The 26,635-nt window shown below is 45.1% G+C and overlaps 1 long non-coding RNA gene across 2 annotated transcripts in view; it reads left to right on the forward strand.

The window, feature by feature from the left end:
* The first annotated feature begins 8,811 nt into the window (after positions 1–8,811).
* Positions 8,812–26,635, forward strand: part of LOC142829753 (uncharacterized) — a 125,184-nt gene continuing 107,360 nt past the window's right edge. The window contains exon 1 of one of the 2 annotated variants that reach the window (XR_012904501.2): positions 8,812–9,562. This is a non-coding gene — a long non-coding RNA (uncharacterized LOC142829753). The remainder of the gene's footprint in view (positions 9,563–26,635) is intronic. The other variant, XR_012904512.2, reaches the window with a different exon arrangement.

The following is a 26,635-nucleotide window of genomic DNA, read 5'->3' on the forward strand; positions in this document are numbered from 1 at the left end:
AATCTGAAAAGTCCCAGTCTCTTTAGCCTCTCTTCATATGGGACCTGTTCCCAACCCCTGATCTTTGTAGTTGCCCTCCCCTCTCCCACGCTCTCTCTTCCCCTCTCCCACATCCTTTTCCCAGTCTCCCCCAGTTTTGTTCAATAAAGACAGATTCCATTTTTGAACACAATTGTCCTTTATTTTGTACATCAAGAAAAGGGGCTAGGGAAGGGTAAGTGGAAGGAGGTGAGGGAGGAATGGGGCACGAGCCCCCGATGAGGAGGACTGGGCTGGCTCTGCGGGCTTCTGGGGGTGGAAGCTCTCCTGCAGCCCCCCAATTGCCCCCTCTCCCCAGATGGCAGCCTGCGGCAAGTGCAGCCGGTCTGATGGCCGAGTGCTGTGATGTGCCCAGTGTGGGCACTCCGGGCACTCCAAGCCAGGACTGGTTTGCAAGCGGGGCACCCTGAGAACTGTCTGTCCGGGGTGGGGGTCGGGTCCCTTTAAGCGCAGCCCTCGGCTAGCCTGAGACAGCATCTCCACACTCTAAGTCCTCCTCTGATGCCCTGCCGGCACTGCTTCCGGCCATCCTTAAGCCCGGTTCAGGGTCCACTTAATGTGGACATGCTAGTTCGAATTAGCAAAACGCTAATTCGAACTAGTTTTTAGTTCTAGACGCGTTAGTTCGAATTAGCTTAGTTCAAATTAACTAATTCGAACTAAGTTAGTTCGAATTAACGTTGTAGTGTAGACGTACCCTGAGTTACTAAAGGGTTAAACCTAGGGAGCTGAGGGTATGTCTACACTACCAGCCTAGTTCGAACTCCTCGTGAAACAAGGAGTAATGGTAGTTCGGACTAGGAAGCCTAATCCGAACTACCTAGTCCGTGCCGCGTGTAGCCGCGCGGCACGGAGTCCGCACTAGCAGACATTTAAAAATGGTGGCGCCCAGCTTTATGCAAATGAAGCCCGGGAAATTCAAATCCCGGGCTTCATTTGCAACTCCCATTGCCTACATTACCACCCTAGTTCGAACTAGGGTGGTAGTGTAGACATACCCTAAGGGTGTTAGCAGGGGACCAGAAGCACCAATGGGGGGTACAGTGCTGAAATTTAAATTGTAAATATATATCTGCTGCCGTTTCTCTTTGTGTGAGTTTTTTGAAGCTCAAGGGACATGATTTTTAAAATCCAGACAGAACTACCATTCCTCCAAGGAATTCAGGGCATGGAAATGGACTGGACTGTGAAGGGATCCTCCACTCACCATATTTAAGCTACAGTCCCAAAAGACTGTTTCTTTATGTTTTGATCTGTTCTTTTCCTAGTTGCTGTGTAACACATAGCAACCAAGTATGTTTTATCAAGTATACATTTTTGTTGTTAATAAAGTCATCTTTTTAAGGTGGTGATTTGATTCTTGTGTCCTGGAAGGTAACAGGAGGTCTGTCAGGATGCCTGCCTTCAAGGGCGGATATAGGGCAGGGCGAACGGGGTGGCCGCCCCGGGCCCCGCGCTTAAAAAAGCCCCGTGCATGCGCCGTGGCAAAGGGGGGCCCGTGGAGTTATGCTGCCAGGGGCCCCGCAAAACAGTCATCTGCCCCTGCCTGCCTTGTTTGAAGAGCCAGCTATCTGAATTGTAGTTTGCTTCCTGTTTTTCTTTTTGCAAGCTCTCTTGTGGCAAAAGTTTGGGGTACCCCTTGGGAAGAAATTAAAGTGTTTCTTCCTGATTTTCAGGGATTAAATCACTTGATAGTGGCAGCTACTTCCCAAGGCCAGGGAATCTGTGACCTTTTGGAGCTTTTAAGCAGAAGCCTATAGAGGCAAGGTATTTTTAAGGTCTCCTGCAGGCCCCCACCTTCTGCACTCAGAGTGCCAGAGTGGGGAACAGCCCTGACAGACCCTAATACCAATGTATCCTGATTCAGTACAAGGAAGATCCTCTGGTGGCTTAGAGCTGGTGTAGAGGCTCTTACCACCATACCTCTCCCTGCTGATGGCATAGTGGGGGAAAGAGGGAAATGGCCAGGGTGCCCTCCTACAGTTTTGTCTCCTTGGGAGCCATTAGCCTGTTACAACTTGACCTAGATGGATGAGCCCCACATGCTGGGCCCATGGAAGGATCACTGCTCCTTTGCACCCCTAATCCCAAGGTTGCATTGTTTGCAATCTGGTTATAGATGAGGTTGGTTCTACATAATTGATAACATGGGCAGGCTCGGTGCAAGCGCCCCATGTAACTCAGACAATAAACATCAGTCAGAACCTGCAATACTCCTGTTGTTCTGGTCGTTGGCCTCTCATGCAGTCGCTATCAAACAGTGCCCAAGTGTGTCATAGTTTTGTAATAACAAAATTTATTCATAAAGGACTGGAATGAGATTGTCTCTTTTCTTTTTTGTACTATAGTTGAATCCAGATCTCCAGAGACAATGCTAATGGATGCACTTCTTTTCCCACTTCAGTTTGCAAGAGATTGCAATTGACCATTAACCTCCTGTTGCAGTACAGTGAGCCCTCGCTACTTCGCGGTTCGACCATCGCGGATTCACGACTTCGCGGACTTTTTTCATTACGTATGTATATACGTGAATCCGCGATGGTCGAACAGCGAAGTAGCGAGGTCTCACTGTATACATGTTAAATAAATACGTAAATATGGTGTCCCTACTTCGCGGATTTTCAGCTATCTCGGTCGGGTTTGGAACCTATCTACCGCGATAAACGAGGGTTCACTGTAGTGCCTTCCACCCAGAAAACTCCTAAGGCTCTTTAGATAGGCCATTACTTGATTCTACGTGACAAAGGGCTGGGTGGTGTTCTGGGTTAGTGAGATAGGGTTTGTCTACACTATTAACTTTTTGCAGAAGAGGTAATGCAAATGAAGCACTCATTAGTGCTTCATTTGTACATGTGTTCCGATCTGTTTTGCGGAAGAGGTTTTTGCACACACAAAAAAAGCAGTGTGGATGTGTCCATTTTGCACAAAAACCCCTTTTTGAGCAAGATCCTTATGCCTGTAAAATAGAGGCATATGGATCTTGCATAAAAAGGGGGGTTTGCGCAAAATGGACACTTCCACATTGCTTTTTTGGCACAAAAACCTCTTCCACAAAACAGATCGGAAGAGATTATGCAATTGAAGTGTGAGAAAATGCTAACGAGCACTTGATTTGCATTGCCTCTTCCGCAAAAAAAGTAGAGTAGACATAGCCTTAGACTTTTATCTCTAGCTTCAGTTAGAGGTTGTATTCTTTACTCCCTGTTCAAAAATGGTATTCCTGTGAACCATTTAATAGCTGCCAGGTTTCAGTGTGGCATTAGCTCCATTTTTGTAGTGGTGAAAGTAATAGACCTTGCATTTATATGACTTTTATAACTCCCAAAGCTCTTTGAGAATCTGATTTTTATTTTATAGCTACTATATATGTTATGGTTTGTGCATCTGTCTGTCTGTGTGTGCATCCGTCTATCTATCTGTGAGTCCATTTGTTCAAGAACTCCTCCTAAATAGTTTAAATTTGCTATGCAACTTAAAGCAACGTAAGGTTTGGTTGTACCAGGACAATGGGATGTGCCTGGAATTCGATGGTTTCTCATAAAATAGAAAGGGTGAGTTCTGCAAGGAGGGACAGTTATACTGTAGAATGACCATAGGGGAACAGCCAAGGGTCAGAGATGGGGACAGGGACAGCTATGACCCCCTTGGACCAGCAGAGGGCAGGAGTGGAGAAAGGGACAGCTAGCTATGATATATTTCAGAGAGTTTGTCTGTGTGTCTGTCTATCCTAACATTGCAGTTGCAACAACCACGGAGGTATTTCTCACCTGGCCCCAAGCTGCTGCTGTGAGAGATTGCTGGGGTAGTCCTCTCTCTCCACGGCAGCCTGCATACTGAACCCCTCCTCTCCTGCCCCACCCCAGAACAATGATTTAAATGAAGAAACACCAAAATTATTTAAATTAAGGACCCGAGCAACTAGGTAAATCTTCTAGTTTATATATAATATTAAAGCTGTAGGATCAGATACATAAAGTGTGTGTGAAATCACTTCAAATGGGCAAGTATGCATTCAAGAAACTAGCAGATATAGCATCAATGTCTATATTTACATAGCAGCACCATCATTTCAAAAGAAAGAGAGGAGAAGCTGATGTGAGTTAATGAACTGACCATTTATCTGTACTTGCAGCTGGATATGCAAAATCTGTTAAATGTTTTTATAAAAGCTTTGTGATCCATCAGGATAAGGGCAGTATGTAAATGTAAGGCCCTACTACCATGACTTAATAACAACAATATAGTATTATATTATCTATTATTAGAATCACTTTATCTGCCCCTGAAATTCAGCCACTGATCAGATGACTCACAGAAGCTATATGACAAAGTCCACCAAGACTCCTTCATTCCCTTTCCTAACGTGGTGAGAATACAACGCCCATCTCAAACTACAGATAAAAGTCTAATTTGCTATCTCATAGGACCAGCAAAACCTTTATCTATTTTGCCACCGATTGATGACTCTTTAGGATGTCTATTATATTGGCTGGTGTACCATAGGCCTAGTCTGAGTTTTATACAGGGGCAAATGTCACACCTGCCTGCGGCTTGCCCTCCTAAATTATGCCCATGTGCTTGCTCTCCAAACATTAACGTGGATGGTGATTCTATAATTGCTTGTGATGGAGGCCCACTGTTGGAGGCCTTGCAATCATTCCACATTCCACCCCAAGGAAAGAGCAGTGAAGGTGAATCCTCCATACCTGCCTAGAAAGGCTGCAAGGAAACAGCCAATTAGAGCACGGCAGGCTCACATAAAAAGAGCCGCTGGGGTTGAGTAAGGCAATTCCTGGCTGGGACCAGAAGGGTGAGGAAAAGCTGGAAGATGATGAAACTCTCCAGTCAGAGAGGCTGGGGGGGAGACCCTGCTTAAGCTTGGAACAGACTGAGAAAACCCAGGAATTGCAACCCTAAGGTAGTGGATGAAAGTGATGGGATCAAGTGGGAAGCACCCTAGCGAATGCAGCAGCAGCAACTATTAAAGAAAAGGAGCAGATGACTGCTCCTTATAGGGTTCCTGAGTTGGGATCTGGACAAGAGTAGGACAAGGTCCACCCATCAGCAAATGGGGAAGTGAACTAAGCCTTGCGAAGGGGATAAAACTCTACTGAAAGCCTGAAAAAGGGGCTAGAATTTAAATAGGCCAAGAGATGGGGCTGAAGACCTTGGAGATGGCCAAACCTATGTTACCCCACAAGGGGTTGACTCATTGTGGCCTGTGTGATCTAGCTGGAGGGTTGAACTATTGAAGACCAGCCTGATGAGGTCAACACCCCACAGGAGATGCCAGGAAAAAAGAAAATTGCAGCACCACTCCCAGACAACAGGAGGCACTCACCAGAGATGAGTGCTTCCCTTCACACTGCTTAGTGGTTGTTTACTTACTGTCTGAAAGTGCCTTTTTCTTAATTCACTGGATCTAATTCTATAGAGCTTTCCAGCCTTGGCACTCCCATTGGCTTTAACAGGACTTTGGCATGCAGAGCAGCCTCAAAATCAGGGCCCAGCTGCCCTTTCCTACTGTGACATAAACGTTCTTTACTTTTATTTTATTTTTCCAATTTGTAATAAATTGCCTGTAATAAAAGTTAAAATAGTTCTATTATCCTCTAGCTAATAAAGGCAATGAAATAGTGCCCTCTTTCATCCCATTTTAAAGCAATAAACATAAGAATGAAAATAAGGCTAATATAAATTTGTTAAAAAATAACAGCAATATGATCCTGCTCATTGTGTGACACCATGAATGAATGTACCACCTTCCCAACACACTTAAAAAAAGGTTGAAATGCTTTTTAGGACAGTGATAAAATTGAATGGATTTTTTTTGTAAAGTTTATTGACTATTACAAGGCGGTCTTCTACAGAACTCTCAATGGAGCGGCACAATAGCTGATTGAGCATTTTGTGTAGCTGAGTGGGAATGCTGCATGTTACATTTTGACCTTGTTTCCTGGTTAAAATAAAATGGAGCTAAAGGAATGCTTAGAAAATCTTTTCAGATCAAGAATCTGATAATTGACTCTGGTATTATTTTTCAAATAAATGAAAGCAAAGCAATATTTTTACCCAAAATATTTCACTATCAGTGACATGATGAAAGAAAACTTACAGACAGTACAGACTTGAGCTTTTCTGGAGTGCTCATACTGGCAAGTAGTCCAGTAACAAGTATTTAGCTCCCTTAGCAACAGGGCCCCTCTCACGTGCATGCTTACCTCCCTATGTTATGTGTTTTCAGGCTCAGGACTCAACCTGTCATATTAAGCAGAAATAATATATTTGCATAGGCAATTAGTGGGGAGAGAAACAAAGGGAGCACCAGCCTCACCCCCATGTGACTCCTCCCTGCACCATCTTTAGCTTAGGGCCCACTCACTCTCCACATCCTGTCCCTTCCCACATTATCTAGGTGGGAAGGGATGGGGGTAGGATATTTGTCCTGTTGCTCTGCACCGGGGAACAAGCAACATCCTAGGCAGCGTGTCCTGAGGCTGCTTCGACTCTGGTAAGTGCTGTGGCACTGTCCCATCCCAACCCCTTCACTCCCCATCCTGTTGGGAAGAGGTCTCTGTGACCCTCTGTTGCTGTACCACAGTTGGGAAAAAATCAGTGTGCAGATATCTCAGACGGGGCTTTCTGATTTGGTGTTTTTTAATGATTCACTGAGAATGACACCTGCAATCTAACCTTTTCTTCAGCCAAAAAGAATTGATTGTCTAATGCAACAGATCTGTTTTCCTCTGCTTCCATTTTCAAATACTGAAAGTTTTCCTTTTTCCTTTTCCTTTTCCTTTTCTTTTTGGATTGGTAGCATTGAAGTCAATGCACGTCCAATGTGAACTTTTCTCCTTTCACTTAGTCTGAAAACGAGGGTTGCCAACCCTCCAGGATTGCCTTTGCACCACAAGGAAATAAAAATTAATCTTTAATTAGAGATTGTCATATGTTGAAACCTCCAGGTATATATCCAACCAGAATTGGCAACCCTACTGAGAACTGTGACTCATGTTACATCCCAAGCACAAAATTATAAATATATTGTCTGTCCAGGTGTCAAAAATACGAGGGCGCAAAATATTATATCCTGTCTGTCTCAACTGTTCCTAAAATAGCAATGTCATATTTTATAGGCTCACTTGATTGGAGCAAGTAGCTGTTATGACAAACAGGGGAGAGATGTCTTTTTGTTATCATTATATAAGTGGAAAAGTAGATTTTGTCCTGGGGCTAGTAAATTTGCAGAATGATTTTCCAGGCTATTCTGAAAGTCCTCTTCTTGTAGTCTGGGCAGTCTCATCCAGTTAACAACTTCATTACTGTACATTTTTTACATACATGAACATCTGGAGAACATTGTCAGGTGTAACTCCTGGGCAGTGTGGAAAATATCTGTAATTATCTGAAACAAGTTTTGCTTTCAATGAAAGTATGCCCCTGCGGGGGCTGGCTAATTGAGAAAGTATGTATTAGGATAGCGACACTTTCACCTCTAGAACACCACTTCAATTTTGGCCTGTGTCTGTAATAGCCAAAATCCACAATGATTTCATAGCTTTTGTGGAGTGAGTTGGTCTTGGCACCACGTTACAAACCTACCACTCTAGTAGCCCTGCTCATAGGCAGATAGTCCAAGAACTGACTGGGCAAAACGATGGGCCTACTACCTTTGCTATAGGAGTGGTTTTTTTTGTGTGCAGGGGTGGATATTGCGAGTGGGGAAATTGTCGTTCATACTATTCATCCTGTACCTGGTTTGTGGCTAAAGAAAGGACTTACATTAGAAGGGTTTCCAACTTGGCAGTTATTATAAGCTCCAAAATCACTCAAACCATAAAACAATATAAGTCTCCGAAATAATTTACAAAAACACAAGTCCCGGTTTTTCCACTCCATTCCATCAGTTTTATGTCAGGAGTTAAGCTCTGGTAAACCTGGTACAATGGAATGGAAAGCTAGGCCCATTGACTGAGATTTTCAAGTCTCTGAGAGGTAGTTGTATTAGTCTGTAACTAAAAAAAATTAAAAAATAACAGTGGTCCTGTAGCACCTTAGGGTATGTCTACACTACCACCCTAGTTCGAACCAGGGTGGTTAATGTAGTCAATCGAAGTTGCAAATGAAGCCCGGGATTTAAATATCCTGGGCTTCATTTGCATCTTGCCGGGCGCCGCTATTTTTAAATCCCTGGTAGTTCGGACTCCATGCCCACGGCTACACGCGGCACGGACTAGGTAGTTCGAATTAGGCTGGAACGAGGTGTAACGGTAGTTCGAATTAGCCTAATTCGAACTACCTACTCCGTGCCGCGTGTAGCCGCGGGCACCGAGTCCGAACTACCGGGGATTTAAAAATAGTGGTGCCCAGCAAGATGCAAATGAAGCCTGGGATATTTAAATCCCGGGCTTCATTTGCAACTTCGATTGACTACATTAACCACCCCAGTTCGAACTAGGGTGGTAGTGTAGACATACCCTTAGAGACTAACCAAAGATATATATAGATAGTATCATGAGCTTTTGTGGGCACAACCCACTTCTTCATATTACAAATGTCAAATGTCAACTATTACCCCATTTGCACATCCCTGCCCCTTTGTCAATATAGGCTTTTACGGTTACAACAGGTTCACACACAGTTTGCTGATTCCAGTGTTGCACAGGACTTCAATCCTAATCTAGGGATTTTTTAGTCAGATATCTTCAAGTCACTGAATATAGTTTTGTGGGCTAGCAGAGACCTGAGAGGTCACAAGTTGCAAAATGAATTCAGTGACCTCTGTTCATCAGTAGCTAGTTTTTCTTGGCCTTTGTGTCCTTTTAGGGTTTTACCAGTTCAAAGCTGTTGTCCGATAAATTGTTACTTGAATGGATGTGCAAGAACAGGTGTGTGCATATGTAATAAATAGTCACCCAACAGAATGAGAGGCAAAGGTTAGCTGAGAATCTGCCGACTGAGAGACTAATCTTGTTGCAATTTGAAATCAGTGTTAGTTTGGCCATTGAGCCCAGTGGGAGAACAATTTCCTTTGACCCTGAGAGAGCTAAAATTAGTGGGTGGTGAGGAGGCACCTATTCTCTGCTTTCAAGCCCCAGGATACAAGTACCTTTCACTGAAGTGGGTACGTGCTACTAGCATCCTGTAGGGGAAGGGCAGTCATTCCCCAGAAGAGGCAGGTCAAAGCAGACAGCACTTTCATTTAAAATAATATTGTTTGTATTTTTCAAGGGCAGATTCTTGTGGCTGTTTAGGTCATAAGACGCCGGTGCCTGTTTGCATTGAAAAATGAGGGCAGAGGTGGTGGGAGGTGCCTGAATTGCTACACCAAATCTAACATTCTAAAACGAACACTGACCTGGCCAAAGGGCGGCTTCATTCATCCCTAGTGACGCTGGGACATGAAGGGAGCAAGTCCAACAGCTGAATGACGTCCATCCAAGGGGAATAATATTTGGTATTCTGCCTCCATGAACATCAAATACTTCAGTACATGCAGAGATCCTGCAGGAATTATCCTCAAGTGAGTTGGGTAAATATTATGTATTGACTTCAGCTGACGTTTCTAGTGGAAAGAGATTATTCCAAAGGGCTAAGCTGTACCCAGTGATGGGATATGTTGCCTGCATCTGAAAGCATATTGGCCACAGAAGGGCCATCTTTTTTCCCTACACATAAAACTAAAAACTAAAACATAGGTTTCAGTATAAGCTAGACATGGGTAAAATAGAATGCCAAGATTTTTTTCAACACAGCTTTCTTTCTCGGTTGTGAATTTTGCTGGGTAACTGAACAAGCAAATTGTTAAATGTTGCTGTTTCATAGCAAAGACAAAGATGGTCTCTCCTTTGGGTGACGGGGCCACTTTCATGCAAAGGTTTTCATTTTTATTTCATGTTTTGAGCCAGGTGGCCAGAATGAAGTTAGGCATATGAGTCACATGACATTGGTTCTAGTTTACAAAACTGGCTGAGTGGTAGGAATAGAGGAATTGTCATACTGGAACACTGCTAGAAAGGGAAGTACAGTCGCTGGTACCGATACCTTTGACCCTTTTTGAGGCAGAATTACCACCTTACATCTTTAGCTAATTCCACTCCCACCCCTCCACCTGCCCCAGTTTGAGTATATTATGCAGAATACATGTGTGTGTGACTTGGCATTGTTTTCAGTCCAGAAGCCAAAATTGCCAGAAACAATGACAATAAACGCATTTGTTCTCTATTGCTATTTAATTAGCATATTATGCCCCACTAAACTGTGTCTGGATATATGAACGTTGCTCATCACCTCTCTTGTCATATGAAAGAAAGAGAAGAATCAGCAGATAAATGTTTTTGTCCAGGGCAGTTATGCAAAACAGTTTTAGGTTTCTCAATCCTTTCTCAGTTAAACACTTGGTATGTGACTTGTGGCGTGAGCAGTTCTTTGTTATTATTCAGCAGAGGTAAGTGATACATACTGCTAGTGAGCAACTGATTTACATTAAAAAATATACATGTATAACAATAGTGTGTCAAATAAATATAACTTTTGCCCTGTGACCAAATTAGATAGATTGGGAACTATCAAATTTGCTTATTAGGCAGTTAAGGGACTCATCCAGCTGTAATTTACAACCCTTTTAAATAACCCACTTAATCTCTGTGTGGCATTATTTCTGATTTGCACCAGTGTGAGACTAGGTGCCCACCTTCAACAAAGTTCTGTATTCCAAGTTGTCCAAATGGTTCACAGCCAACATGAACAAAAGGCAACTTCAGCAACTCAAAGTGCATATATTCTACAAAACTGCTGCTCAGCCACTTGATGTCTAGCATTCTGGATACATTTCTAAATTAATCAACAAAAACTTTACATATCCATTTCTGGAAAAGAAATCTAAAACCTGACTGTTTGTTTGAGAACAGGGACTTAGAAATTGGGGTAAAGCATAGAACGGTAGCTCTAAACTGTCCATCTCTGGGATTCTCCCCTAAATATATCCTTCCTTCTCCCCTGTTGTGTGCACATGCACACACACATGCTGCTGTTTCAGACAAAGCTCAAAGGTAAGTTTCAGACATTTGCTTACCAAATGCACATACTTGTCCACCAAATGCCCACTCTCCCCACCTCTAATATCATCAATTCACAGACGCTTACCTTCCTTTCTTCCCTCCCCTCCCCCCCCCCTATCCACCTCCTGTTCTGCAATGTGATTTGTCCTTTTCATATGTGTTCATTTTTTTAATTGTATCCTTTGGTATATATGGTTGTGACTATTTTCTTCCACTATTTGATCTGTGGAAGTGGGTCTGGCCCACGAAAGCTCATCATCTAATAAACCATCTTGTTAGTCTTTAAAGTGCTACATTGTCCTGTATTATACTTGTCCTAAGTATACTGTGTAATGTATAATCACAACGTGTTTAGCATTATGCAAAGATAAATCTGAACTCTATTCCCCTCAATTCAGGATTCAAACAACTTGTTCTTATCAGGGTTAGTGGACCAAACTGTCAGCTGTCTGAAGCCAGGAAAAAAGTAAATGTGGCATTGTTCACAAGATAATACTTACAGAACCCTTGGAATCAGCTGAGAAAATCACCACCTTTAAAAAAAGTTAGGCATTAGCTAAGAGTATTTATACTTTCTGAGTAATGAGATAACTTGGGCTACAAATTTACCTAACTCCTAACTCACAAATTATTTTCACATTTGAACTTACTTTATAGTGCAAGAACTTTTCAGGAAAATCCCTAGGTTTCTTTGAAGATGCACATGGAAACTTATATGGTGAAACATGGAGGTGGGAAGATAATTCAAAACAACTGAAATGTCAGCCATAGAGATTTTCAGAAAGTTTTGTTCACTCCAAACAAATGTTTTCATATAAAAATAGCCTATCTTTAATAATCACTGTTATTGAAAAGGCACCTCAAGGAAACATGTTGCCACATGGAAATGAAAAGCAATCTAATGTCAACATTAGAGCTCATTCATAATTCGGTATTAAAAGCCTATGCAATTTTCATGAACTATGTCTTTCTGCATAATCATGAATGCTGAATATTGTCATGGCTTTCCAGGAATTTTCAACCTCAGCACAGAGGAAAGAAAATCCTTCTTAAATCACCAAGCAGAAATAACAATAATAACTCTAAATTTAAAATAAACATTTCTGGAACATGTTTTTTAAACATTTTTTAAAAGGGGCCGTAGTCTAACAGCAATTCTACTTGCCATATGATACAGAGGCTTTGATTGTGCGTATAATTACAAACCCTTGCTTTGGAGAGAACCGAGGACAAACAAGGTCATTAGTAAAGGATCTGCTTACTAACACCCAGATTTGGCAAATTATCCCTTCAGAGCGATCTAACCTGAGCCACATCAATTTTTTTTTTCTCCAAATCACCAGCTTTGTAACTGGAAGTTGCTCTCATTACCATAGCATGCTGTCATTTGCTACTTCGTCTTTAGTGCTAAATTCTCTCTGTAGCATAACACTACACGTCTATCTGTATCTGAGAGGCTGAAAGGCAAATGGGAACTTCTGAGGCCCATCTTCCTGTGAATGTTGGCTTCTCTGCCACAAGTTCCTGGGATTCTTTGTGCATTTCTACATAGCAATTAAACATCTGTGGCTCAGCTGACTCAGGCTGTGGGGTTGGAAAATTGTACCTGTGTAGACATTCTGGCTGGTGCTGGAACCTGTAGTCTATGGAGGGGCAGGCTCTAAAGCCTGGCATCCTGTCTGATCCCAAGGCATGCTGACCGGGAACGGGGAACAATGGGGGCAGTTGCCCTGGGGCCCATTACTTCAAAAGGGGCAAGCCCCCCGGCCACTCCTGTGGTAGTGGCCAATAGCCGTTGGGCTCCTTAAATTGCCAGCAGAATGCTTGGTGGTGTATTCTGGGCGGTGTTGAAGGCTGGCTGCCACAGCCCCAGCCCTTCCACTCTTGGCTCCACTCCTTCCAGGAGCATAGAGCCGGCACCTCCACTTTGCCCAGGGGTCTGGTAACTTGGTCTGCTCTCCTGCTGATCTCCAACATCTTCACGGCAATTTCATAGCCCCACAGCCTGAGCTCTAGTCAGCAGGTGTGTAATTGCTGTTTAGACATACCCAGATAGGCCTGAAATGACTAGCACAGCTGCTGTTTGCCATGCAATTTCCTTTTTATTTGTCATTGTTTAAATTGAAACAAAATGCTGCTCAAAAAGAAAAATAATTTTGTTTTTGTTGTTATATTCTCATTAATGACCCCTTGGATTTTTTTTTCTAGACAAAATTAGCAGAATACTGCTTCTGTGGCATGAAATTAAAATGTTGGGAAAAATCATGCAAATGCGGTGTGAGCTTTTTCAGTACAGCTTCTAATCCTTCCTATTATTTGACCCAGTACAGGGCAATCGAGCACTTATTTGCAATTTACAATACAACTCACACTACATTCATCATGTCCTGAAGCCTTCCGTTTCCTTTTACCGAAGATATGAAAGTCTGTGATTCAAAGAGTTCCATTCAGCTTACACTGCATGTGGAAAATTAGACAGCATTACCTATATAGGGCCTAAGGGTAGGTCTACACTACCACAACAGGGTAGCTGCACCAATGAAGATGTGGTATGCTGATGTGAAAGCACTCTCCTGTTGGCAGTGGGGGGGGCTGACAGAATTCTCAGGCCCCCGGGCAAGATGTGTGTGTAGGAGGTTTGGGGACCAGCCCTCAGTGCCAGCAGGATCATGCCATGTACCCCTCCCCCGCCAAGCATGCCCTCAGACCCTCTCGGAGCATGTCCTGCAGTGTGGAGGTGGTGATTTAAAGGATGCGAGACGCTAGTCGCTGCAGTAGGAACGGTGGCAGCAGCAACCAGGTGCTCTAGGCCTTTTTGTATTGCTGTGCCCCAGAGTAGTTGATCCTGCCCCAGGGGCGGACTGATCCAGTGGGATATCGGGAATTTCCCGGTGAGCCATCCTCCGAATGGACCGTAATAGCCACCGTAAAGCTTCTAATACCATGATCATCAACTTGACGATCATGATCGACTAGTCGATCGCAAGGTGTTCAGAGGCCTCCCCCTCCAATTTTCCCACACCTCCAAGAAGCCCCACTACCTACCTCCAGCGACAATGGAGGTAGTGTCAGCTTCCTGCGGGGTAGACGGAAGTCCAGCAGCTGCACGCCACTTCCAGGGGTTCCAGAAGTACAGAGGCTGCTCCCCTCCCCCAGGTCTGTGGTGTGCAGGGAACTGGCGTGGCGTGGCGGAGTCCCCAAAAGAGGCACGGGCTTTCCCTCCTCGGTGGAGGGCGGGGGGGGGGGGGGCGGAGTTGCATGCCGGGGCTTTCCCTCCTCTGCAGGGCATAGGGGGGAGTCATCCTTGGAGGAGGCCTGTGCCAGGGCTTCCCTCCTCTGCGGGGGCAGGGAGAAGTCCCAGGAAGAGGTGGGTGCAGAGGACTCCCTGGCACCCTGTCCCCTGCTGAAGAACCCTGCCCTCTGCCCCCCCAGCACCCTGTCTACTGCTCCCCGCTTCCTCTGTCTCCCTCTGGCACCCTGTCTCCCACTGGCACCCTGTCCCCACCCCAGCACCCTGTCCCCTGCCCCCACTGGCACCCTGTCTGCTGCCCCAGAACCCACTAGCACTCTTCCCTAGTACCATGTCCCCTGCTCCTACCAGTACAGTTGGGGCCACATTAGTGAGGCTTGGGGGGGTCTTGGAGGAGGTTTTTTTGCTTCTCACTTCAGTGGCCCCAACTGACTTTTCTGAGTCAGTGACCCCTGATTCAAAACAGGTTCCCTGTCCTTCTCATAAATAAAGACAATGCAGAAACTTTTTGTGTTTGACACAGTATTTTATTTAAAAATGAAGCCTGGCCAACAAACCCCCATATGGCCGCAGCATCATAACAGTCCTACACCCCACCCCCCAAGACCCTAGATCTGAGCCTATCATTCACTGGAACCCCCTGCCCTGAGCCCCTGACATACTCCAGCCCAAATTCCTGCACTCTCACAGCTACAAGCTTGTGGCTTACTTAGTACCACAACCCTCCATCTGACCCCCACACTCCCCAGCCTGGAGCCCCCTCCCTGAGCCAGGGTCCTCTTCTCCACCTGCTCCTGCATCCAAATTTCCTCCCAGAGCTTGCACCTCTCACCCCCAATTCCCTCATTCCCACCCCAGAGTCCACATATCCTGTCTCAAGCCAGTGAGGGTACAACTAGACTGCACGAGTTTTTCCAGGATTCCAGAGATATCCCAGAAGAACTCTTCCGTGTCCATGGATGCATTTGTTTTTCCACTTTTTTTAGTGGAAGAGCACACATACACTTTCGGCAAGCCCTTGTATTCCTCGTTCCACGAGGAATAAGGGGGCTTCCGAAAGAAGGGTTTTTTCTGACATTTGGTCCTGTCTAGACAGGCCAAATGTTGGAAAAACCTTTTCCTACAAAAGAATTGAAAGAAAAGCAGCAGTGTAAAGTGTATAAGGGCTGGGGATAGCAAGTGATGGAGAGGAGGGGTATGTCTACACTACGCCCGCTAGTTCGAACTAGCGGGGTAATGTAGACATACCCGAGGAGAATAAAGAGGGCGGGGCTTCAAGGCAGGGGTGGGGTCTTGGGGAAAGGATGGGGTGGTAGATCTTGGCTTGTTCTGACATTTAAAAAGTGATCTTGGATGTAAAAAGGTTGGAGACCACTGTTCTAATACCAAAAAATCTATAATACCAAAATTCAAAATGTTGCAGAATAAATCTGAGGCGGCTGAGGCTGTGTGTGTATGTGTGTGGTCGGGTGTGGGCCGCTGCACTGGCTAGGCCTTTGTTTCTTTGGCGCCAAAGTGAATGACATTGCATTACGGTTGAAACCAACGGAACGGATGTGTGATGTGCAATGAGCAGGCCTGCTTTGTGCACCGGTGGAATCGGTGATGGAGTCGCTCAAGTCTTGACCGCCGAGTAGAGAGTATGCAGTTGTTGGATGAGTTCTGTTATCGTCTGTCATTGTGGTGTGTGGTTTTCCGTAACTGACAATAAATAACAGTGCGAGTACGGCGTAAACGAACAAAGATAGTATGTGCGAAAAAGTCGGCTGTTCACCCATTTCCTGGGCCTATTTTGATTGCCAGTCCGCCCCTGCCCTCCTCCCATCAATGGACCTTCCTCTTGGAATAATTGTTCCACCTCCATGAGAAGCGGAAACTATGTTGACGGGAGAGTAACACTTGGTGATGCAGTGCTGGTGTTAACAGTGCTCAGGTGGATGTAACCTGTGTCAAGCTGGGCAGTTCTTTTTCACCTCGCTGAGTAACATAAGCTACACTGACCTACGTGGTTGTGTAGACCTGCCTTATATTTGATTTCTCTACCTCAGTGCAGCTGGGAGCTTCTGAGAAGATATTTCTCTGCAAGATTTCCCACCAGCTGATAATTTACAGGAAAGGGTTCTTAGCTAAATCCCAATCCATGTGTTTAAACAATAAATGTGCCATTCAGCATTCTTAAGTGAGCAACTTCATTTTGAAGAATGATCCCTTTTTATTGACTGTCAAGAGTTCTTATATGGGAGCCTTTACTACAGAGTGTAAGGACTATTCTGGTGAAGAGCACCACTGAAGTCTCTGATTACTCATGACAAAAAGGGTTATATTTAGTCATAGATTTTGGCCCAAAATTGAAAAGAGATAGTGAAATTTCAACATTAGCCTATGGCGTGAGACTAATTTATATCGGAAATGCATTTTCTATGACCTAACCACCAATAGAGATCGTAAAGATTGGTGCCTCTCAGACTTGTAGAAGGCAGAGCTTTTTGACACCTTTCTTCCTGTCTGTCTTCCATCATACACTGTCGGGTCCAAAAATAGTGTCCCTTTCATGATTTGGCAGATAAGATACATGTCTGCTGGGTATACGCTCAGTCAAGCTGGCTCTGCCCCAAATTTGTAACACTCAACCAATATGTGGTAAAAACATATTGTAAGAATAGCCATACTGGGTCAGACCAAAGGTCTATTCAGCCAAACATCTTGCCTTCCGACAGTGGGCAATACCAGGTGCCCCAGAGGAAACCAACAGAACAGGCAATCACCAAGGTTACGTCTAGACTGGCATGATTTTCCAGAAATGCTTTTAACGGAAAAGTTTTCCATTAAAAGCATTTTTGGAAAAGAGCGTCTAGATTGGCACGGACGCTTTTCCGCAAAAGCACTTTTTGCGGAAAAGCGTCTGTGCCAATTTAGACGCGCTTTTCTGCAAAAAAGCTCCGATTGCCATTTCCGCGATCAGGGCTTTTTTGCGGAAAACAAATCTGAGCTGTCTACACTGGCCCTTTTGCGCAAAAGGGACTTTTGCCCGAAAAGGAGCAGCATAGTATTTCCGCAAAAAGCACTGATTTCTTACAGTAGGAAGTCAGTGCTTTTGCGGAAATTCAAGCGTCCAGTGTAGACAGCTGGCAAGTTTTTCCGGAAAAGCGGCTGATTTTCCGGAAAAACTGGCCAGTCTAGACACAGCCCAAGTGATCCCTCCCCCGACACCCACTCCCAGCTTCTGACAAACAGAGGCTACGGACACCATCCCTGCCCATCCTGACTAATAGCCACTGATGGACCTCTCCTCCATGAATGTATCTAGTTTTTTTTTGAATCCTGTTAAAAGTCCTGGTCTTCAAAACATCCTCTGGCAATGAATTCCACGGGCATTGTGATATTTACCTAGCTTCAGCCATTTGTACCCAACTGGTAAAGCTAGAGTCCAGCAAACAGTGCACCTCCTCCAAGTACAGTAGTGACAAAAGGAGGGATGAAGGGTACCACCCTGAAAGGTGGAGAGAGCAGTAGAACTGAACAATGCAAAAAGCAGTCTTTCAAAATCCCATTGGTGTGCAGCTACATGCAAATCAAAAGCTGTGCTGTCAGCTACAGCACTGCTGAATCCTCTGCTGGCCTAACTTTCTTCCAGGCTCAATGAACACTTACTTGTTTGAAGATAGGACTCCCCTCACCTGATTCCCTGTCTTATGCTTGCAGGAAAGTAACATTCTGCTTCATGACTGAGCGAAGTTCTATAAAAATTTGTCCCACTGAATTTATATCCATTCTTTAAAGCTAATCAGATGTAATGGATCATAAGACTTCAACTTTAGAAGTCAGACAAGAGAAACAAAGAGGTCAATCATATTCTAAGGTGGTGGAAAGCTGTCTATATGCCCTAGTTGCTTAAGAACTGCATTTAGAATGACAACCACCCATGAACTATTTAAGACAAACAAAAAACCTCTAGTGTTTGCAAAGATTCCCAGCAAAATAGGCTTGTGCCAGGTGGTCCTTTGGTAGCAGTTTTATCTAGCTAGGACAGCAAGAATCTGCTTAAAAGGCAAGATGGTTACTAAATACTGGGGATAGGATAATTGCTTGCAGCTCTGCAATGCCTGGAGGGAGGAAAGGGCTGCATACAAACTTTTGAGGTTAGAGAAATGGGATGAAATCCTGTGTTCACTAAAGTCAATGACAAGATTTCCATGAACTTCAACAGAGCCAAGGGTTCACTTCATGTTACTTTTCAGAAGAGTTGCTTTTCTAATACAACTCAAGGTTCTCATTATGCAATTTTGAGCTAAGAAGGAAAGAGAAATAGTACTTCAATCAACTGACAGCATCTAGGAAACAGCTCTAGAGCCTGATTCCCCATTGCCTTGCACCTGGGGCAGTGCAAAGTGTGTGGGAAATGCCACCATATAGAAATGGTACAAACTCTGCATAGACCTCTTTTTACAGTCTCTTGGGAAATGGTACAAAGTGCAGGGCAATGATGAATTAGGCCTAAGGATTTCAAGACATTATATGGCTGCAGATGTTCTTTCAAATTCCTGGGGCTGGGTTCTTTTGGGGCCTGATCCTGCAAGATAAGAACCACTCTGAGGAGGCTGTGCGCCCTTTGACTCCCACTGACTCCTGTTAAGCATGTCTCGAAGAGACCTGTTTTATGCAAGGCTTGCTGCGTAGAACTCTGAACACAACTCCACATTTGTAAACTTTCTGAAGCAGGACTATTAATCACCAAAGGTCAGACCAATGCCAACACTGTATCCACTTTACAGCTCTGGAATCTGGGCGTCATGTTTTTTTTAAGTAATGGCTGGCTTATGCTAGAGAATCAAAGAACCAAAACACATTGCCCTATGTTGGAACTGTTTTTATCAATTAATATATTTATTCCAGATGGCAGATGTTTAAGCTAACTCAACTGTACAATACCTTGCAAAGGTGTATGAGGGCCCTTGCTGGCAGTACTGAAGGAGAGCTATCAATAATAATGCAGAAAAGGCAGACATGTTCAATAAATATATCTGTATTTGGGGGGGAAAACAGACAATCTAGTATGTGGTGACAGCACACTTTCCAGACTAGTAGTATGTCAGGAGGATGGTAAACAGCAGCTAGCAAAATTAGACATTTTTAAATCAGCAGGTTCAGACAATTTGCATTTTTAAAGGAATTGTCTGAGGAGCAGTGTTCCCTCTAATTTTTCCCACCTGTGTGGGGAATGAATTTTGTCAAGGGCACCAATATAGAGGTAATGTGCGAAGCTGGGAGCTAGGACAGGAGCAGAGCCGGGAGTGGGGCATTGACTGGGTGGCTCTCCTTCTCTGGCCCATCAGAGGTCTGATCTGGACTGCTGTGTCCTTCTGAATATTCCTTTGTGCCCTCCTCCTCCCCAGTTTCAGGACCTCTGATTTAGGAATTATGTGGGAGAGTTTTATAGCCTGTGTTATGCAGGAGGTCAAACTAGATGCTCACAATGGTCCCTTCAGGCTTTGGAATCTATGACTCAATGAAATAAGTGGGAGTTTTGCCATTATTTTCAAAGGGAGTAAGATCAGGGACTTTACTACTTATCTTGAGGGTACTGTTTCAGAGCGATTACACACTCTGAGTCACACCAACGTGAAGAGTTGAAGACATTCTAAAATCTTTTCCCACATCCTTGTCTCAAGCAGTTTTACAAGTAGATTAAAAACACATTTATTTTCACATAATTAATATGAAAAGGTTGCAGAGAAAAAATATTCTTTCCTTACTTCCATTTGATGAAGTGGCTTTTACCCACAAAAGTTTATGCCCTAATAAATCTGTTAGGGTATGTCTACACTACCCTCCTAGTTCGAACTAGGAGGGTAATGTAGGCATACCGCACTTGCAAATGAAGCCCGGGATTTGAATTTCCCAGGCTTCATTTGCATAAGCGGGGAGCCGCCATTTTTAAATCCCCGCTGGTTCGAACCCCGTGCAGCGCGGCTACACGGGGCACGAACTAGGTAGTTCGAACTAGGCTTCCTAGTTTGAACTACCGTTACTCCTCATTTCACGAGAAGTAACGGTAGTTCGAACTAGGAAGCCTAGTTCGAACTACCTAGTTCATGCCCCGTGTAGCCGCGCTGCACGGGGGTTCGAACCAGCGGGGATTTAAAAATGGTGGCTCCCCGCTTATACAAAGGAAGCCCGGGAAATTCAAATCCCGGGCTTCATTTGCAAGTGCGGTATGCCTACATTACCCCACTAGTTCGAACTAGCAGGGTAGTGTAGACATACCCTTAGTCTTTAAGGTACCACAAGACTCCTCGATGTTTTTGCAGATACAGACTGACACAGCTACCCCTCTGAAACTTTTCACCATGCAAGGCACTGCATTTAGCCAGACGAAATGGAAATCCATCAACTTCATGAAGAAACTCGCACAGATACAAATCAACATGATCCTCCTCTCCAAATCAAAGTGATGAACATTATACCCAATGGACTAAAAGTGAAAAACTCATTCTAGTCAACATACTACACAAACTATAGAGAGCGATTGTGCCATACACTTCCAAAGAAACAGCTAATCAGCATCCTACGGAACAAACAGGAGAAGATCAATAATGATCTCTCAAATCTAGAGATTCTCATAAAAAAAAACAAGATTTCACACAAACTTCCACATGGTTGAACATTACAAAAACAAAACAAGCCATTTACAATGCTCACTTTACTTTCCTACAGAAGAAAAAGGACAATGAACTATCTCAACTCCTACAGGCCACAGAGAGCTACAACTATGGTACCTTCAACACATCAACAACATTGTTAATCTATCCAACCGCACACTTAGCTTGGCAGAGGTGGCTGTCATATCTTGGGGACTCTCTTTCTACCTCAGGACCCTCATACACATGATACAGTTCTGCAGTGACTTGGAAGCCTATTTTCTCCACCTCTGACTCAAGGGATATTTCCAACACACCAACATTGCACTGACCTACAGGATCCCTCCTGCCAACACTGCATGAAAAAACAATTTTATGTGAACTCCTCCTGATGGTCAAAAAGACAGTCTGGAGTTCTACGCTGACTGCTTCCACAAACATGCAGAGGTTGATATTGTGAACAAACAACAGCATGTTCTCCATAACCTCAGCCATGCAGAACGCAACACTATGCCCAGCCTCAGAAACAACTCTGACATTATAATCGACAAGGCGGATGAAAGGGGTTCTGTAGTCATCATGAATAGGTTAGATTATGAACAGGAGGCTGCCAGGAAACTCTTCAAAACCTCATTCTACAGGCCTCTTTTCTCTCATTCCACTGAGGAATACCAAATGAATTGACACCATCACTCAAGAAACACCCTGCAATAGCACAGGACTAAATCTACACAGACACACCCCCTAGAGCAGGGGTGAGCAAAAGGGCCTCCATGGGCTGGATCTGGCCCACCAAGCAGATGGATCTGGCCCACGGAGGCCCTACTGTTCCCCCACCCCCAAATGAATTAGGGCCTGTAGGTAGGGGAGCTCCTGAAGCCTTCTCTGCTCTGCCCCTACCCTGCAAGCAGCGTGCAGTGGAGAAGACTTTGGGTGCTCCTCCACCCCCAGGCCTTAATTGGAAGGGGGGGGGGTGGGTGCATAAAGCTTCCTCCCATCCGGTGAGCAGCACACATCACTTAGACGCATTGCGCGCTGCTTGAAGGGACGAGGGGGGAGAGCGGAGGAGGCTTCGCGTGCTCCCCCGCCCCCAGGCCAATCAGGGCCTGGAGGCGGGGGAGCTGCATGAAGCTTCCTTTGCCCTGCCCCGGCCCTGTGAGTAGCCCGCAGCACTTCAAAATTCCATGTGCTCCTCACAGGGGGAAAGGAGGCTTCGGGCACTCCCCTGTCCCCAGGCTGTGATTGGCCTGACGGTAGGGGAGCGTGCCAAGCCTCTTCCAGGGCATGGGCGCCTAGTGGGATGGGGGGCAAAGACCAATCATGGTCTGAGGGTGGGGTAGCCCTGCCCCTTCCTGTTTAGGCCCCGCCCCTTCTGGGGTGGCTCCCGGGCAAAAATTATTGCCCACCTCTGCCCTAGAGCCCAACCAGAAGTATACTATCTGCTACCCAAGATCTATAAACCTAGAAATCTTGGACACCCCATCAACTCAGGCACTGGTACCCTTTCAGACTATCCAACTATATGGACTCTGAACTCAGATCCTATGCTACCAGCATAGCTATCCTCAAGACATCACTGACTTCTGGAGGAAACTGCAGAGCATCGGTAATCTTCCTGAAAACACGATCCTGGCCACGGTGGATGTAGAAGCTCTTTACACCAATATTCCTCATGAGGATGGCCTACAAGCTGTCAGAAACAGTATCCTTGATGATGCCACAGCACACCTGGTGGCTGAGCTATGTGACTTTGTCCTCACCCATAACCATTTCCATTTGGATACAATTTATACCTTCAAGTCAGCAGCACTGCTATGGGCACCCGCATGGCCCCACAATAAGCCAACATTTTTATGGCTGACTTAGAATGTTTCCTCAGCTCTCGTCTCTTAGCATCCCTCCTCTACTTGTGCTACATTGATGACATCTTCATCATATGGACCCATGGGAAGGAGGGTCTTGAAGAATTCCACTGGGATTTCAACATTTTCCACCCCACCATCAACCTCAGTCTGGATCAGCCCACACAAGAGATCCATTTCTTGGACACTACACTACAAATAAATGCTGGTCACATAAACAACACCCCATACCAGAAACCTACTGATTGCTATTCTTACCTACATGCCTCTGGCTTCCATCCAGGACACATCACACCATCTGTTGTCTACAGGCCCTAATCTGCTTCAATCCCACAGATAGAAACAAACAACTACAGGATCTTTATCAAGCATCCTTAAAACTAAAATACCCACCTGGGGAAGTGAAGAAACAGATTGACAGAGCCAGACAAGTACCCAGAAGCCACCTACTTCAGAACAGGCCCAAAAAAGAAAATAACAAAACACCACTGGTCATCACCTACAACCCCCAGCTAAAACCCCTCCAGTGCATCATCGACAATCTACAACTTATTCTGGAAACCAATCTCTCACTCTCACAGGGAGTGAGAGACTTCTGGGAGACAGGCCAGTCCCTCATCTACAGACAGCTCCCCGCACTCCAACCTGAAGCAAATACTCACCAGCAGCCACACAACACACCACAGAAACACCCAGGAACCTACCCCTGAAACAAATACCATTGTCAAATTTGTCCACATATCAATACAAGTGACATCCTCACAGGACCTAACTACATGAACCACATCATCAGGGGCTCATCCATCTGCACATCCACTAATATGATCTATGCCATCAAGTGCCAGCAATGCCCTTCTGCCACGTATATTGGCCAAACTGAACAGTCTCTGTGCCAAAGAACAAATGGACACAAATTAGACATCAGGAATGGTAATATACATAAGCCTATAGGGGAACATTTTAATCTCCCTCGACATTCAATAATGAATTTAAAAATAGACCTCCTTCTGTAAAAGAATTTAAACCCCCAAAGGAATTGGAATTCATCTGCAGATTCAATACAATCAATTTAGGACTGAATAAGGATCTTCACTGGTTAACACACTACAAAGACAATTTCCCCTTTCTTCATAGCCACATTTTCATGTCAAATGCTGTGAATGAGTCTCTTCTATCCTGGCTTTATTAGCCTCATTTACACAAGTATCCTCTTTCTTTTGTTGTCCTGATATATACCCATGCCTCAGTGAATTCCACTCCAGTTCATCTGATGTAGTGGGTTTTTACCCATCAAAGCTTATGCCCGAATAAATCTGTTAGTCTCTAAGGGTACATCTAGACTAGGTTCTTTTTTTGAAAGGAGATATGCAAATTTGGTGCTAATTTGCATATCTTCTTCTGATTGCTTTCTCGAAAGCATTTTTTTCGAAAGTGAAAGTAGTCTGAACACGGGGTTTTTTTTGGAAAAAAAAACCTTTTTTGAAAAAACTGCTCTTCCTTTAAAAAAAAAAGAGGTTTATGTGGTTTTTTGAAAAAGGTTTTTTTTCCCAAAAAACCGTGTCCAGATTACTTTCACTTTAGAAAAAAAATGCTTTCGAAAAAGCGATCAGAAGAAGATATGCAAATTAGCACCTAATTTGCATATCTCCTTTCAAAAAAAGAACGTAGTCTAGATGTACCCTAAGGTGCTACAGGACTCCTCCTTCTTTTTGGTGGTGCCCAGAATGCCCAGAGCCTGCACCCCTCCCCCTTGTAAACTCCCACTCACCTGCCTAAGTAGCCTCTGGAGGAAGTGGGAGTCTCTGGGCACTGCTGCCAGCCTGCTGCCCCCAAACGCTCCCCCCTGTGCAGCTCCCAGACCTGCCTGCCACCCACGGGCAACTTAAAACACCCCAGGGGCCCTTACTGCCATCCTTGGCCACACCTCATAGCTGCTGGTTTGTGCGTCCCTGTGGCCTGGGGGAAGAGAGTTTCTATGCACTGCTCCAGCAGAGTGATGTAGGCTTAGGGGAGCATAGGGAAGTGGGCCAGGGTGCGCCACTTCCTGCCACTGTGGTGAAACAGAGCACGCTGGCTGGGAGATGGCAGCAGCGTGGAGCAGTCTGCTGTATGCAAGCCCACTGATGGGGGAGGCAAAGGAAGCAGTTGCCCTGGGACCTGGGGGTTCAAAGGAGTCCAGGCCTCTTGGCCAATGCAGTTGCATTACTGGCAGCCAGGAACCCCCAGGCCTCTTTGAATCGCTCCCTGAGCACTGCTCCGTGCACTCCATGCTCCTCTGAGGGTGGGAGTGCTAGTGCTGTGGTCTGCCTGAGTCTCAGGCCTTCCAGGGGCGTGGAGCCAGCCCCCTCTTCCCCACACACACCTTGCCTGGGTGTTTGTAGAAGCTGTTGGCCCCTCTGTGTGTGTCACTTCGCTTCCTGTGGATCCTGTCACCATGGTGAGTGCAGGGGGGCTGACTTCTGCTGCGGCCCCATTATGGGCACCTCAGGTTACCCCCCAGGCCAACCTAGGCCTTGCAGCTAACATCGGTATGGGAGACCATTCTGTCCATAGGATGGTTGGGACTAGTGGCAGCCCCCGTCAATACAGGCGAACTAGGCAGTCGCCTAGGGTGCCAAGATAAACAGCTGTTGAGGACTTTGGAGGCGGGAGCACCAATCGCGCACCGATCACGTGTTTCACCTAAGGCGCCAGTTGCCGGCAGCTCGTCTAGGGCCGCTCCTGGTTGGGCAAGCCACTGCAGAGTCCCCAAAACGTGAAGTTGGAGGCAGCTGGCCTGAACTGCCTATGGACAGGATGGCTCTGCCCCAAGGTCAGTCAGTTAATGAAAAGAGAATTCAGAATCCCTGACTCCCAGCTCGCTGCTCTGATTACTAGAGTAGCTCCACCATGTGCCTGTTCAGGTGCACAGTGTAATAGAGACCCATCAGGATTTAAGTCACTCTCTTACATCATAAAGGCTATTTAAACAAATGTTATATATGCTATATCATAAGTGAATAAAATGTGATATCTTTGGGCCCAGGCCTGCAAACACTCACAGCAGCAATGTAGGATTATTCATGGGAGTAAGTTAAGGGCTTAAATGTCTGCGGGACTGTGCCCTGAGTTATCTTCTCTCCTGTGCTTTTTGGTTGGTTGGTTTGTTTTGCTGGCCTGTTTTGTGGTGTTTCAAAAAGCAAGCAAATGAGAACAATCCAAAGGGTCTGTTATGCAGCTGCTCTTTCTGTGAAGGGCTAGATGGAATGTTTCCTAAAGGGCATCGTCATAGCCAGCCAGTTTTTACAATTAACAAAGGTATTTGGTGACAAGAAATCTATAGGGTTTGGGTTTTTTTTTTTAAAGTGAATGCATTCACTGTGGGTGGCTTAAATTAACAAGGGCTTTAGGGAGGGGGGCTATCAAGTATCATTCCTACCAGTGTATCACAGTCTGTCGGTTAACAGCGTTTAAATTCCTGCTTTGTCTACTGCAGGCCCCAGCCAGTCCCTCCTGGAACGAAAAGGCCCTGTTTCTTATCAAAATGTATTGAAAGCTCAGCACTCAGTCATAACCAAAACATGGTGAGGGATGCCTTTACACCTTGTTGTCTGTAACCTTTCCTTGGACTGTTTCTCGCCCTTTGCATTGCCTACCGGTCTTCTCCATTTGACATCAACTATCTGCAGGGCACATTAGCAGATCACTGGGGTACTAAGTCTATGGGGAGACTGTCACAACACATTCTCTGAGTCCAGAATTCATGTGTATCTAGTTTCCATAACCCAGATGTGGAAATATGTACTT

The sequence above is a fragment of the Pelodiscus sinensis genome, chromosome 1 (assembly GCF_052426305.1).
Source record: "Pelodiscus sinensis isolate ZL-2025 chromosome 1, ASM5242630v1, whole genome shotgun sequence".
Taxonomy (NCBI): Eukaryota; Metazoa; Chordata; order Testudines; family Trionychidae; genus Pelodiscus; species Pelodiscus sinensis.